Raw genomic sequence first — 13,887 nt, 5'->3', positions numbered from 1 at the left:
GGTTTTTACAGTATTAACTATTCCAGTTTGGTATCCTTTCTATACATCTTTCTTAACAAAACCTGGATGGAGAATGACCTTTCTTCTATGTGTTCAATGTTTCTTACCATCAAGCTTTAACCCTTACTCTTCCAGTGTTGCCTTTTGTCTCACCATCATTAACCTCTGTAAGCAGAGTGTGAGAAGGGCTGAATGCTTCTTGATCCATATTACACCTTTGCTGCAAATGCTACATACACCAAATGATATTCAGTCTAAACAGGAAAATGGGGCAAAACACATACTAATTCTATCAAATCTGTTTTAGCTTCCTGAAAAACGTAGAGAACAAAACTCTGGATCAAGAGCCTGGGCCCAAAGTTATACAAGCTTCTGCAGTTTTCTTACATTTGGGGAAAATGGAAGAGAATTAGGTAATACATGCAAGGAATCATAGGCCACTCTACCAAAAATAAATGTGAATTGGTTAGAATTTGACTTTGGTGCTTCTAAAATTTCCTTTCTTTTGGAAGCTAAACGGGATCGGGCCTGGTTAGTGCTTGGATGGGAGACTGCCTGGGAATACCAGGTGCTGTAGGCTTAAAAAATAAAATAAAATAGAAATGATAAAATTTCCTTTCTTTCCAGTCTTTCCTTTTTCCCATTGTGCCCTTTTCTTTCTCAGTGCATCTAGGGTGAAGTCTGAGAGTCCGCATTTCTAATATGGCCTCAGGTGATTCCACTGCTCCTTGTATTAAACCACACTTTCAGTAGCAGGAAACTAAACATCCAAGGTAGAAGATAGGAGAAGGTGAATACAAAGATATGTGCATTTTCATAGAGTTTCCTGAAAATTATCCTTCTAACAAGGACTGAAGGAATGCCTCTCTCATGATTGAAGAGTGGAGAGTGAATAAAACATGAGATTTGGGGTCAGAGAATGTGAGTTCTCAGCACAGGCTTTGGCGTTTTCAGTCTGAGTGCTCTTGAGTTAGTCATTTAACATTTCTGATGCTCAGTTTTTCCTTCAGTGAAATCAGAAATTATAATAATACCTACTTTTCTGTTAGTTGTAAAAATCAAAGGGGATAATGGGTGATACAGCCTTAAAGTGATAATCACTTACTAATCTAGGTGAATCAGGCTTTTAGCAGGCCATTGCAGGATGCAATTTTAGGCAAAGGGCTTTTCCCTGGGTCCATTGCATTATATCAACAGGGCATCTGTTTATTCGTCCACTTTAACTGACTGCCCTAATTGAGTGCACAGGAATGGGTAAAAAGAAATATCACAATTAGGACCTATTGATTTACGCAGGTGGCTTTATTTTAATCAATCATCCAGTAGTTATGGAGTAATTTGATGTGTGTTTTTATCTTGTACATATGTTTCCTGAGTTATCTCAGGCCCCATAGCTTCAGCAAAACTGAGATAAATAGCTGAGCATAAATTCTAAGTCTATTCATTCCTCCATTGTATCTCAGTCTTTTTACTATTATGTTTTTCTAGAGGCAGGTTAGAAATGCTAAACTTGTCCCAAGAGGAAGAGTAGTGTGCTTAGTGTATAAAATACCCAGCTGGTTGTGATTGCAAGGGAGTCATGACATTCTTTGCATGACTTCCCAATAAGAGGAAGGGAGAAGTGACTTTGTTCCAGAATAACTAGAACAAAGGGGATGCCATCCCTGTTTCCACCCTGGAAAAACACAAGGGCTGACTTGCAATGTCCTGAATGACCTTGAGGGGAGCTTGGCCACCCTGCTCTAATATCTGGCTCTACTGGCCACTTTTCATGAGCCTGCATTTTATTTTTTATTTTATTTTATTTATTTATTTATTTATTTTTTGTTTGTTTGTTTGTTTTTTTATTTCGGCATATTATGGGGGTACAGATTTTAAGGTTTCAATAAATGCCCATTTTCCCCCCTCCCCCCAAAAGTCTGAGTCTCCATCATGACCATCCCCTAGATGGTGCACATCTCACTCATTATGTATGTATATACCTGCCCCCCTCCCCCCTCCCACCTGCCCAATACCCTATTACTGTAGTACCTATGTGTCCACTTAGGTGCTACTCAGTTAATACCAGTTTGCTGGAGAATATATCTGGTGCTTGTTTTTCCATTCTTGGGATACTTCACTTAGTAGTATGGGTTCCAGCTCTAACCAGGAAAATATAAGATGTGCTATATCACCATTGTTTCTTAGGGAGCCTGCATTTTAAAGAAACAAAAATACTTCCAGAATGTGGTGTCCAGCTCCATCCAAGATCAAATCCAGCAATTCACACTGTGAGGGAAGAGAGTTGGTGTGTATGATCAGATTTAATTCATGAGGCAAAGTGACTAGCCAGTAGCATGAGAAAAAGCAAGGGTCCACTATCCGAAATTAATTAGACGATAACAAGAGCAGAAGCTGGGAGGTCCCTAACACATAGCTGACTAAATCAAATCAAAGATCAGTGCCTAGGAAAGTCAGTGAGGTGACTGGAAATGGCAAAAAAGGGAAGCAGGTACTAAGCCACCTGACAATTCTGCTAGACTTCTTCCCTCCAGCTCAGGCTGTTGCGTCAGGCTTTTGCTACTGGGCATCTTACTGGCACCACACAACTCCTAACCGAGTGATGCATCCCCTTGCCAGGGACCCAATGCACCTATGTATTTTCTGTCCATCAAGAGTATAAACTGTTGGAAAGCAGACCTGCATTTCTTTTCTACCTCTCAGTGCTATGCTCAGAGCAGAGGTGCAATAAATTATAGATGAATAAAAAATCATGATAAAGCCTTATGCCAGATGCATTTGAGGTGAAGAAAAGAAGTTACACTGATTTGGGGACCTAGTTGTACTCATCATGTTCAGCTTTTTCGAACCCGTTGAGAAACACATGTCTTATCAGCAATATAAATGGGGGTCCTGCTGCTACTGTGTCCTTGGCCCCAAAAAGGAAATATTAATAATTTGACTTTCACTTTGCACAGTTTCTAAAACTGGACTCTTGGGCAGCTGAAGCACTGGGATTTATACAAAAGATTGGACATGCCAGAAAAGAATGCATTCTTCTCTGTAACAGAAATTCTGAATTTCTTGCTTCAGGTTGATCAGAGAATATCTCAACTATAAACTCCTAACTAGAATTGAGTTTTTCTCTTGCCAATCTGGATTATGATAAATATCTACCCTACCACTGTGTCTTATTAGACTGACGGCTGACAGGAAAGGACTCAGCAAGTTGGTGATGTGAGAGATCCCTTTCTGGGATTTGGCACAACCTGATTTTATCTCTAGTTGTCTTTATTTATCCTTTCCCACTAGATTTTTGGCTCTCTTAGATTCAAATGACATCTTTAAGAGGAGAAACAAAGAATTTGCAATTGTTTTCCAGCAATGTGCAAATTGGCACTTAATTGAGAATTAATGGTGTGCTAACTGCTCACTGCAGCCATTCCTACTGCAAATTGCACTGGGACTGCTTGCACTTTTGACTTTGACATGCTTTTATGGGGGTACATGAGTAATTTGATCTGTAAAAGGGAGAGAAGATTCCACCTCCTGAAGGAAAAGTACTAATTAGCAGCAAAATCTAACTGCTTTTCTCCGGCAGGGTCTTTCTCTTGCTATGTTTGACTTAATGCAAACCCCTGCCATGCTGAGTTTCTATATTGGATTGTCCAATACAGCCTGTTTAATTTTAATTTCCTTTAGCAGAGTTGATATTCAATTAGCCACACCAATGAAGGGATGCTAATAATCTAACTTTGCATAGAGCTTTAGCGTTTACAAAGCACATCCACATTTGCTCCTTATAACCACTGCATTCAGCAACAATTATAAGCCCCATTTTACAGATGGAGAAATTTAACTTCAAAGATATTAAGGATATGTCTGAGGCCAAACAGTAAGTAAGAAATGGAGGGGATAGAGAAACCAGATTTTATAGTTTTTAATCCATTGGTTTTTTTTTTCCCTACTATGCCAAGAAATGGTATAATATATGCTACAGCCTTAGGTTCATAACAACAGCCTCCCTAATCCTATGTCCACATCATTCATTTATTCATTCATTTTTTTCAACATAAATTTTTACCAAATGACACTATGTGTATAATACTTGATAAATGTTCTTAAAGAAAAGGAAAATGCAAGATGGGATTCTCAGCTCTCAAAAAATTTTTGAAAATATGGCAAATATGCATAAAATGTAAATCTTAAGGTTAGGCAAAAACTCAGTTCTTGAGAGTAGGAGATATGTCTAGTTCATTTTATCCTTCCACAGTTCTTAATAATGCAGGACATAGCAGATAGAGGTACTACATAAATACTTGTTAGGAAAAAAAAAAGAGTAGCCATGCCCCTATCTCCTTGCATCCTTATATTCTTTCTTTTCTTTATTTTTATAAAAGTTATTAACACTTACTAATGTATCATCTATTATTTGTTTATTTTCTGTCTCCTCCATTGGAATGTAAAGAGCCCATGGAGATGGGCTCTTTGTCAGTTTCATCCATAGTATGCATCAAGCAAAGAAAACAGGGCCTGGCTTTCATTCAGTAAGTGGCCCCAAACAGAATAATATCATTTTAAAGCTGGTTTGGTTGGCCCAGAAAAGCCAAAGATTGAATTTTGCATTTCTTGCTGCCCTGGTTTTGAAAGCCATGATCTGAGTTTGGAAGCTTCACTCTTCTGCCCATCTAAAGAGAGAAGTGACTTAATTCACTAAAACAAAAATTTTTATTCGAGGGTTTCTTCCCAAGTATGCTGGTACATTTGGAAAAGAAATAATGTTTATATAGGACTAGGACACTGTTCTTCTCCCCATGGTGTGACTTCAGGTGACTTCCTGCCTCTTGGATAGACCACTCACTGAAGGTAGAAAATATCAGGATAACAGTCTTCATATCTCAGAAATGCCTCCCTGTGGATTTCCATTAGCCTCAGACAGCAAATGTGCAAACAGCAGAGTGGATCCAAAAACTTTAATGCCCCACCAAAAGCTCTGGGATCCTGGACTTAGTCTGATCAGTGTCAAAAATATCCTAAGTATTCTTCCTACAATCAGATTGAGGATTGGGAAGAGGGGGAGAAGAAGCCTTTGCCTCCTGCTGGGAGGATGCAAGATCTCCAACTGTGCCAATCCTCATTAGCACCCAGTGGGGTGGGTGTGGTGGCAGGCACAGGGAAGACTTTGGCGCAAAGCCCAGCCTAGGAAGTCCCCTGAGATGATCTTTAATAAATCTCCTGGGAGGGGCTGGGAAAGTTAATTAGGATGTAAAATGTAGTGTGACTACTTTAAATCAGAAGCAGTTGGAGAGTGTTAAACATTATTTTTTCAAAATCCAATTGTTTTATCAAGGGGGGATTTCCTGCTCACGGGGCTTTACCGTAAAAAATGTGGTTAATATTATAGGATGTGATCATTGAGCGTGCTTAAGACACTCGGAGCATTACCGTTTCACAGAAGCACAGTGATGTATATTTTCTAGAATGTTCTGTCCCATTCTACAGTCACTGCTATAGTCTGAATGTTTGTGTCCCCCCAAAATTCATATGTTGGAAACTAACCCCCAAGGTGATAATAGTAAGACATGGGGCCTTTGGGAGGTAATTAGGTCATGAGCACTCCAACCCCACGAGTGGGATTAATGCCCTATGGAAGAAGATTGAGGGAGGCTGTTTGTACCTCCACCATGTAAGGATATAGCAAAGAGGTACCATCGGTGAAACAGAAGTGTCCTCCCCAGACACTAAATCTCCAGAACTGTGAACAATAAATTTCTGTTGTTTATTACACAGTCTAAAGTATGCACTATACCTTGTATAGCAGCCTAAATAGGAAAAGGCAGCCTCTAATCACATGAGGACTTGCAATGTGGCTAATGCAACTGAGGATGCAACTAAATTGAGCTAATGCAACTGAATTTTTAATATTATCTAGTGAAAAGTAACTTACATTTAAAAGTAGATATTGGATTCAGTTATTGGAAAAGTTTAGCATATATTTGGAATAACCTGAGACCCTAGACTACCTTTTTGTCAACTGTAAATTTTATTTTCTATAAATATAAGTCAAGTGTTTCTGACAAAAATTTAGCATCTGGATTGACATGTGCTGTAAGTGTAAAATATACACAGAATGTCAAAGACTTAATACAGAAAAAAGTTAAACATCTCACAAATAATTGTCTATATTAATTAAATATTAAAATACTATCCTGGATATGCTGGGCTAAACAAAGTATATTATTCAAAGTGGCCTCATCCTGTATGTTTTTAAATGTGACTTCTAGAAATTTTAAAATTATATAATTATACATGGGCCTCAATGTTTTCATTGGATAACAGTAAAGTACTTTAATTTGTATGTCGAAATCCTAACCCCCAGTACTTCAAAATGTGACTGTATTTGGATATAGAGTCTTTACAGAGGTAATTAAGTTAAAATAAAATCATATCAGTGGAGGCATTAAAGGACAACCTATTTTTGTCTGTCCCTAGCCATAGTGAGAAGTCGGCTTAGATTCCGAAAAACCCATAGAGTCTGCAGCTTTATGGTTGTGGCTCTATTGATTGAACAGAGTCGCACATACCTGCCTGGCATTGAGCTGTAACCTTTCTAACTAATCCCAACATGTTCATGTTTATTTCATTCTGTCAATAAGTAGGTATTAAGCACATACACTGTTTCTGGCTCTGGGGACATAAAATTATTATTTATACTTTCATTACGTTAAATGGGTGGTACTTGGAGTGGATGTGGGGACAAGATGAGTGAGATGGATATGGACCAAGCAATTTACAAACAAATATATAATCAGAAACTGTGAAAAATTATAGGAACATAATTATCGCACACAAAAATATAATAAAAATAAGGAATGGGGTTGAAGAAGAAATGACTATGAAGAAAAAGTACATAAGAACATGCAACAAGGGAGCCTGACCTAAACTGGGCTGTCAGGAAATGCTAAACTGAGATCTATAGAACAAGTTTGAGCTAATTGTGATGAAAGGGAGCAAGGGAACCAGAGAGAACATCATGTGCAAGAACCCTGTGATGGAAAGAAACATGAGACATTTGAGTGTTGTGAAATGAAGATAGAATAGTTGCCAGGGTACTGACTTTGGAGGTTCTAATATGTCAATTGGGGACTTTGGTCTTTATCTTAGGATACAGCATTTTAAATAGGGAGTGATATAACCATATTTGTGTTTTGGAAATTAATATTTTGGTTTATGAATAGAAAACTAACACAAAAAGGTCAAGAATATATAGAGGATGAACAAGATCTATACAAAGAAAACTACAAAGCTCTGATGAAAGAAATCAAAGGACTAAATTAATCAACACATATTCCATGTTCATGGTTAAGATGACTCAACATTGTTACAATGTCAGTTCTTCCAAACCTGATCTAAAGATTAAATGCAATTCCAATCAAAATCCCAGCAAGTTATTTTGTGGACGGCAACACATTGACTCTAAAGTTTAAATGGAGAGGCAAAAGACCTAGGATAGCCAACACAATATTGAAGGAGACCAACAAAGTTGGAGGACTGGCACTATCCAACTTAAAGATTTACTAGAAAGCTGCAATGATCAAGACAGTGTTATATTAGAGAAAGAATAGACAAATAGCTTAATGGAACAAAATAGAGAGCCCAGAAATTACCTACAGAAAGATAGTCAACTGATCTTTGACAAAGGAGTATAGGCAATACAGTGGAGGAAAGATAGTCTTTTTAAAAAATGGTGCTGAAACAACTGGACATCTAAATGCGAAACAGTGAATCTAGACACAGACACATAGCTTTACAAAACTTAACTTAAAATGGATCACAGACCTAAACCTAGAATGAAAAATTATAAAACTCCTAGAAGATAACATAGGAGAAAATCTCGATGAGTTAGGGTTTGGTGATGACTTTTTAGATATAACACCAGAGCCATGATCCATGAAAGAAAGAATTGATAAGCTGGAGAACATTATTAAAATTAAAAATTTCTGCTCTGTGAAAGATACTTTAAGAGAATAAAAAGAGAAACCACCTACTGAAACAAAATAGTTGCAAACAACATATCTGATAAAGGACTGTTATCCAAAATATACAAAACATTCTTAAAACTCAACAATAAGAAGATAAACAATCTGATTTAAAAATGGGCCAAAGATCTTAACAGATACCTTACCAAAGATGATATACAGATGGCAAATAAGTATATAAATAGATGTTCCACATAATATGTCATCAGGGAAATGTGAATTGAAATAACTGTGAGATATGAAATAACTCACAGATATGAGAAATAACTGTGAAATAAATGTGAGATACCACTACACACATCCTAGCATTGCCAAAATCCAGAACTCTGACACCACCAAATGCTGTCAAGGATATGAAATAATAGGAACTCTCCTTCATTGCTGGTGAGAATGCCAAATGGTACAACCAATTTAGAAGACAGTTTGGCAGTTTCTTTCAAAACTAAATATATTCTTACCATATGATCCAGCAATTGCATTTCTTGGTATTTACCCAAAGGAGTTGAAAATTTATGTCCACACAAAATTCCCTGCACACAGATGTTCATAGCAGCTTTATTCATAATTGCTAAAACTTGGAAGCAACTATGATGCCCTTCAGTATGTGAGTGGATAAATAAACTGTGGTACATCTTGATAATGGAATGCTATGCTGTAATAAAAAAAAAAAATGAGCTATCAGGCCATGAGCAGACATGGTAGAAATTCAAATGCATTTTACTAAGTGAAAGAAGCCAATCTGTAAAAGTTACTGTTGTATGACTTCAACTATATGACATTATGGATAAGGCAAAAGCTACAGAGAAAGTAACAACATTGGTGGTGGCCAGGGGTTAGTAGGAAGGAAGGAATAAATAAAGCACAGAGGAATTTTAGGGCAGTGAATATACTCTATATGATATGATAATGGTGGGTATATGTTATCATACATTGGTCCAAACACATAGAATGTACAACACAAAGATGCAACCCTAAGGTAAACCATAGATGTGTCAGTTTAGGTTCATCAATTGTAACAAATGTACCACTTTGGTAGACCAGGGGGTACATGGAAAATCTTTGTACTTCCTGCTCAATTTTTCTATAAACCTAAAACTTCTCTAAAATATAAAGTCTATTAAAAATGATAAACAGGTAATAATTAAACATTTAGATGTAGATACAACAACTAATGAAAACTACAGAGTAAGCAGTGAAGAGAACCTAGAACTGAGCATTAAGGAGAATCTACATATGAAGGCAAAAAAGGAAGTCAATGAAGAAAACCGAAAGCCTATCGTATTATGGAAACCAAGAGGGTATTTCAAGAATGATAGAGAAATCAGGAGTTGATTGTTGCTGGCAGATTGAATAGGATTAAAACTAAGTTATTTTGATTGCTTGCTCCCACCCCAGCTACTTCCTGGGAGTAGAGTTAAGTGTCAACCTTTTCGCCCAATTTCCCTTTGTCCTCTTTCCTGAGCCTGGACCCCATTAACATGCATTGTCCCCATTCCCAGCTTCAGAGAGATTAACTCAGTGACCTTGGAAACCAGCTATTGAAAGTTAAAGAGCCTACAAGAAGGAAGGAACCTAGGACTCTACGTCACTTTTTAGAGAAAGGCCAGTCAAAAATATCTGCATTAGACTTTGTCAAGAATTAACAAATTTGTGTCACATTTAAGTGATTATATATCTTAGTGTTTGTCTTTTACAGCAGCTAGGATTAATTTACTGCTCTATGGAAGAAGGTATGTATTCTTCAATTACCAGCTTACAATTCCAGATGTGTTTTTTTCCAGGACTCGAAGCACAAGACATTGGTTAGAGACTTTTTAGTGTGTTGACAGTCTGGTTGGGAACTCAATTCATGTTTTTAAGCCCTTTTTAAATTAACATTTTTATTGGCTATGCATTCTGGGTTTTAAACAGCTAGTTTAAAATGAAATTTCAGAACCACACCCATTTTTAAGTTGGGAGCTGCATACACAGCAAAGATTTGTTGCTGAACAGCCAAGTTGATGGCTTGTCATAACTACTAAACTATCTAGACATGGTCCATTTATTCCAGTCAACATAATGTCTGAACTGTATTGAAGAAATTGGATCAATAGATCTTAACCGTTGACCTGCAAATGGTCACTCTGGACAGTTGTGGAAAATCAACCAGTCCAGTTGCCTGAAAAAATAACATTGGCAAACAAATTATTTTATCAGTCATCTTTATTTTTAGTGGAAAATTGCATGGTTTCAATTTAGAAAGGGATATGGTCCACTAACCTATAGTGACCAATATCTGAAAATTGTGAAATGTGTTATAGCACAAAATTGATAGGATGCAGTTGATAGGATGCAGAAGTTCAAATAAATGCAATTTTTAACTAAAAAGAAATTGATACACATTACTGTTCATTTAGAACAATAATAGCAATGATATACTGAGTGATTATAGCAATATCATAAAGGATAGGATTTGGGAAATATTCTGTTATAAGGTACTATGCTCCCTATGAAGTGGTTTAGTGTTATTTTAAGGTGGACTGAGATTAGTTATAAATGTATATTATAAACTCTAGAGTAACCAATAAATTTTTAAGATGTATAATTTTTATGCCAGAGAGGAGATAAAGTAGGATTATATCAAATCCTCAATTAAAACCAGAGTAGGCAAGAAAAAAAGAAAGAACAAATGCAGTGAGTAGGAAACAGTTACAAACATGATAGATATTAATTTGATTATATCAATGATTACTTTAAGTATTAATGGTTTAAAAACACCAATTACAAAACAGAGATTGCCACAGTGATTTAAAAAATAAGACACTACTCTGTGTTAATAAGAGGGAGCAACCCAAGTGTCCATCAATGGAGGGATGGTTAAACAAAATGTGGTATATACATACAGGGAAATATTATTCAGCCCCCAAAAAGCATGGAAATTCTGACATGTGCTGCAAAATGGATTATCCTTGACATTATTCTTTTTTATTATTATTGTTTCAGAATATTACAGGGGTACAAATGCTTTGGTCACATAAATTGCCTTTGCACTGCCCAAGTAACCTTGACATTATTCTCATTGAAATAATCCAGCCACAAAAGGACAAATATAGTATGGTATGATTCCATTTATATGAGATACCTAGAGTAATCTTATTCATAGAGACAGATGGCAGAATGGTGGATGCCAGGTCTAGGGAGAGAGAGGAATAAAGAGTTAACAATTATTTTTTTATTTCAGGATATTATGAGGGTACAAACATTTTGGTTACATTTTATATGTCTTTGCCTCACCCAAGCAAAGATTAGAGGCATGCCCTTCCCCTCTACAATGTTCACCATGCCCATTAGTTGTGAGTTAGCATTTAATGGTTACAACATTTCACTTGGGAAAGATGAAAAAGCTCAGGAGATAGATAGTGGTGATGATTGCACAAGAATGTGAATATACTTATGTATTTAGTGCCACAGAACTGTACACTTAAAATGATTAAAGTGTTAAATTTCATTATATATATATAAAATATATACAAAATTACAAAAAAATAGTAAAAAGCTGAAGTAGCTATATTAATTTCAGACAAAGCTGACTTCAGACACAAAAGATTATGAGAGATCAAGAGGGACATTACATAATGATAAAGAGGTCAATTCTCCAAGAAGATATACAATCCTAAAGGTATACAAGCCTAACTACAGAGTGTCAAAATACATGAGGCAAAATTTTGGTAGAACTGAGAAAGGAAATAGAAAAATCTGCCATAATAGTTGAACATTTCAATGCTCCTGTCAGTAATTGATAAATCAAGAGGGCAGAAAAGCAGTAAGGACATAGATGACTTGAATAACACTATCAATCAACTTGATTCAATTGACATTTTTAGAAAACTCTATCATAAACAACAGCAGAATACAAATTATTCTCAAGCTCACATGAAACATTTACCAAGATAGACCACATTCTGGATCCTAAAACACATCTTAACAATTTTAATAGAATATGTTCTTAGAACAAACAGAAATTAGGCCAGATATTAATAACAAAAAGATAGCTGAAAAATATTTGGACCAATACAATTGTAAATAACCCATAAGTCAAAGATGTCTTGAGAGAAAGTTAAAATATTTTGAACTAAATGAAAATGAGAATATAATGTATCAAAACTTGTGTGATAAAGAGAAAGCAGTGCTTAGAGGGAAATTCATAGCATTATATATATAAATATATACATATTTCTTCTTTTCATATACATATACACATGAAATACCTAGAGTAGTCTTATATATATGAAAAGAAGAAAAATCTAAAATCAATATCCTAGGTTTTTCATTTAGAAAAATAGAGAAAGAATAGCAATTTCAGCTTAAAGGAAGAAGAAGAAAATAAGTGATAAAAATTAAGGCAGAAATTAATGACATTAAAAACAGAAAAAAAAATAGAGAAAACCAAAAGCTGATTCTTTGAAAAGTTCAATAAAATTGATAAATCCCTAGCCAACCTAACCAAGAAAAAACAGAAAGGACATAAATCACCAGTACCAAAAATGAAAGAAGGATCATCATTACTAATTTCATGGATATTAAAAGAATAAAAATCTAGAAACAAATTCATGTAAAAAAATTGATAACCTAGGTGAAATGGACCAATTCCATGAAATGCACAAACTACCAAAACTCACAAGGAGAAATAGATATTTGGATAGTTCTATATCTAAAAAATAAGATTAGTTGATGGTAACCTTTCAAAAAAAAGAAGTACCAGGCTCAGATGACTTCACTGGTAAAACCTACCCATCATTAAAAAATACCGGCCGGGCGCTGTGGCTCACGCCTGTAATCCTAGCTCTTGGGAGGCCGAGGCAGGCGGATTGCTCAAGGTCAGGAGTTCAAAACCAGCCTGAGCAAGAGCGAGACCCCGTCTCTACTATAAATAGAAAGAAATTAATTGGCCAACTAATATATATATATAAAAATTAGCCGGGCATGGTGGCGCATGCCTGTAGTCCCAGCTACCCGGGAGGCTGAGGCAGAAGGATCACTCGAGCCCAGGAGTTTGAGGTTGCTGTGAGCTAGGCTGATGCCATGGCATTCACTCTAGCCTGGGCAACAAAGCGAGACTCTGTCTCAAAAAAAAAAAAAAAAAAAAATATGTATACCAATTTTCCACAATCTCTTCCAGAAAATATAAGAAGCTGTACTATTTTTTAACTCATCATATGAGATCAGCATTACCTTAACACCCACACCAGATAAAAATATAAGAAAAAAGAAAAACTATATCTCTGATGAAACTAGACAAAATATTAGCAAGATAAATACAATGATATATAAAAATAATCATCCACTTTAACAAAATAGAATTTATTCTAGCTATGCCAGGCTGCTGAAACATTGATAAATCAATATAATCTACCATATCAACAGGTGAAAAAATATATTGCATGACCTTACCAATTGACACAGAAAAAGCCTGTGACAAAATCCAAAACACATCCATGATAAAAACTGACGGCAGCTAGGAAGAAAGAACACTTTTTCAATCTCACAAAGAGTAGCTACAAAAACCTACAGCTAATTATTCTTGATGGTAAGAATCTGGTTGTTTTACCCCTGAGATCAGGGACAAGGCAAAAATGTTCTCTCTTACAACGCCATTCAACATTTTATTGGATATCATAATGTAATAACAAAAGAAAAAGGACTATAGAGTATATGGTTTTTAAAAGAGGAAAAAAACAATTTTAATTTATAACAATATGATTGCCGATGTAGAAAACGCTCCAAAAAACCTACAAAAAAATATTCTGAAGTATATATCCAGGTCACGAGATATAAGGTAAATATACAAAGGCCAACTGTTTTCCTGTATACCAGCAATGAACAATTGGAA

This window comes from Microcebus murinus, chromosome 2, assembly GCF_040939455.1.
Source record: "Microcebus murinus isolate Inina chromosome 2, M.murinus_Inina_mat1.0, whole genome shotgun sequence".
Classification (NCBI taxonomy): Eukaryota; Metazoa; Chordata; class Mammalia; order Primates; family Cheirogaleidae; genus Microcebus; species Microcebus murinus.
The sequence above is the reverse complement of the archived record's forward strand: the minus strand, read 5'-3'. Positions refer to the sequence as shown.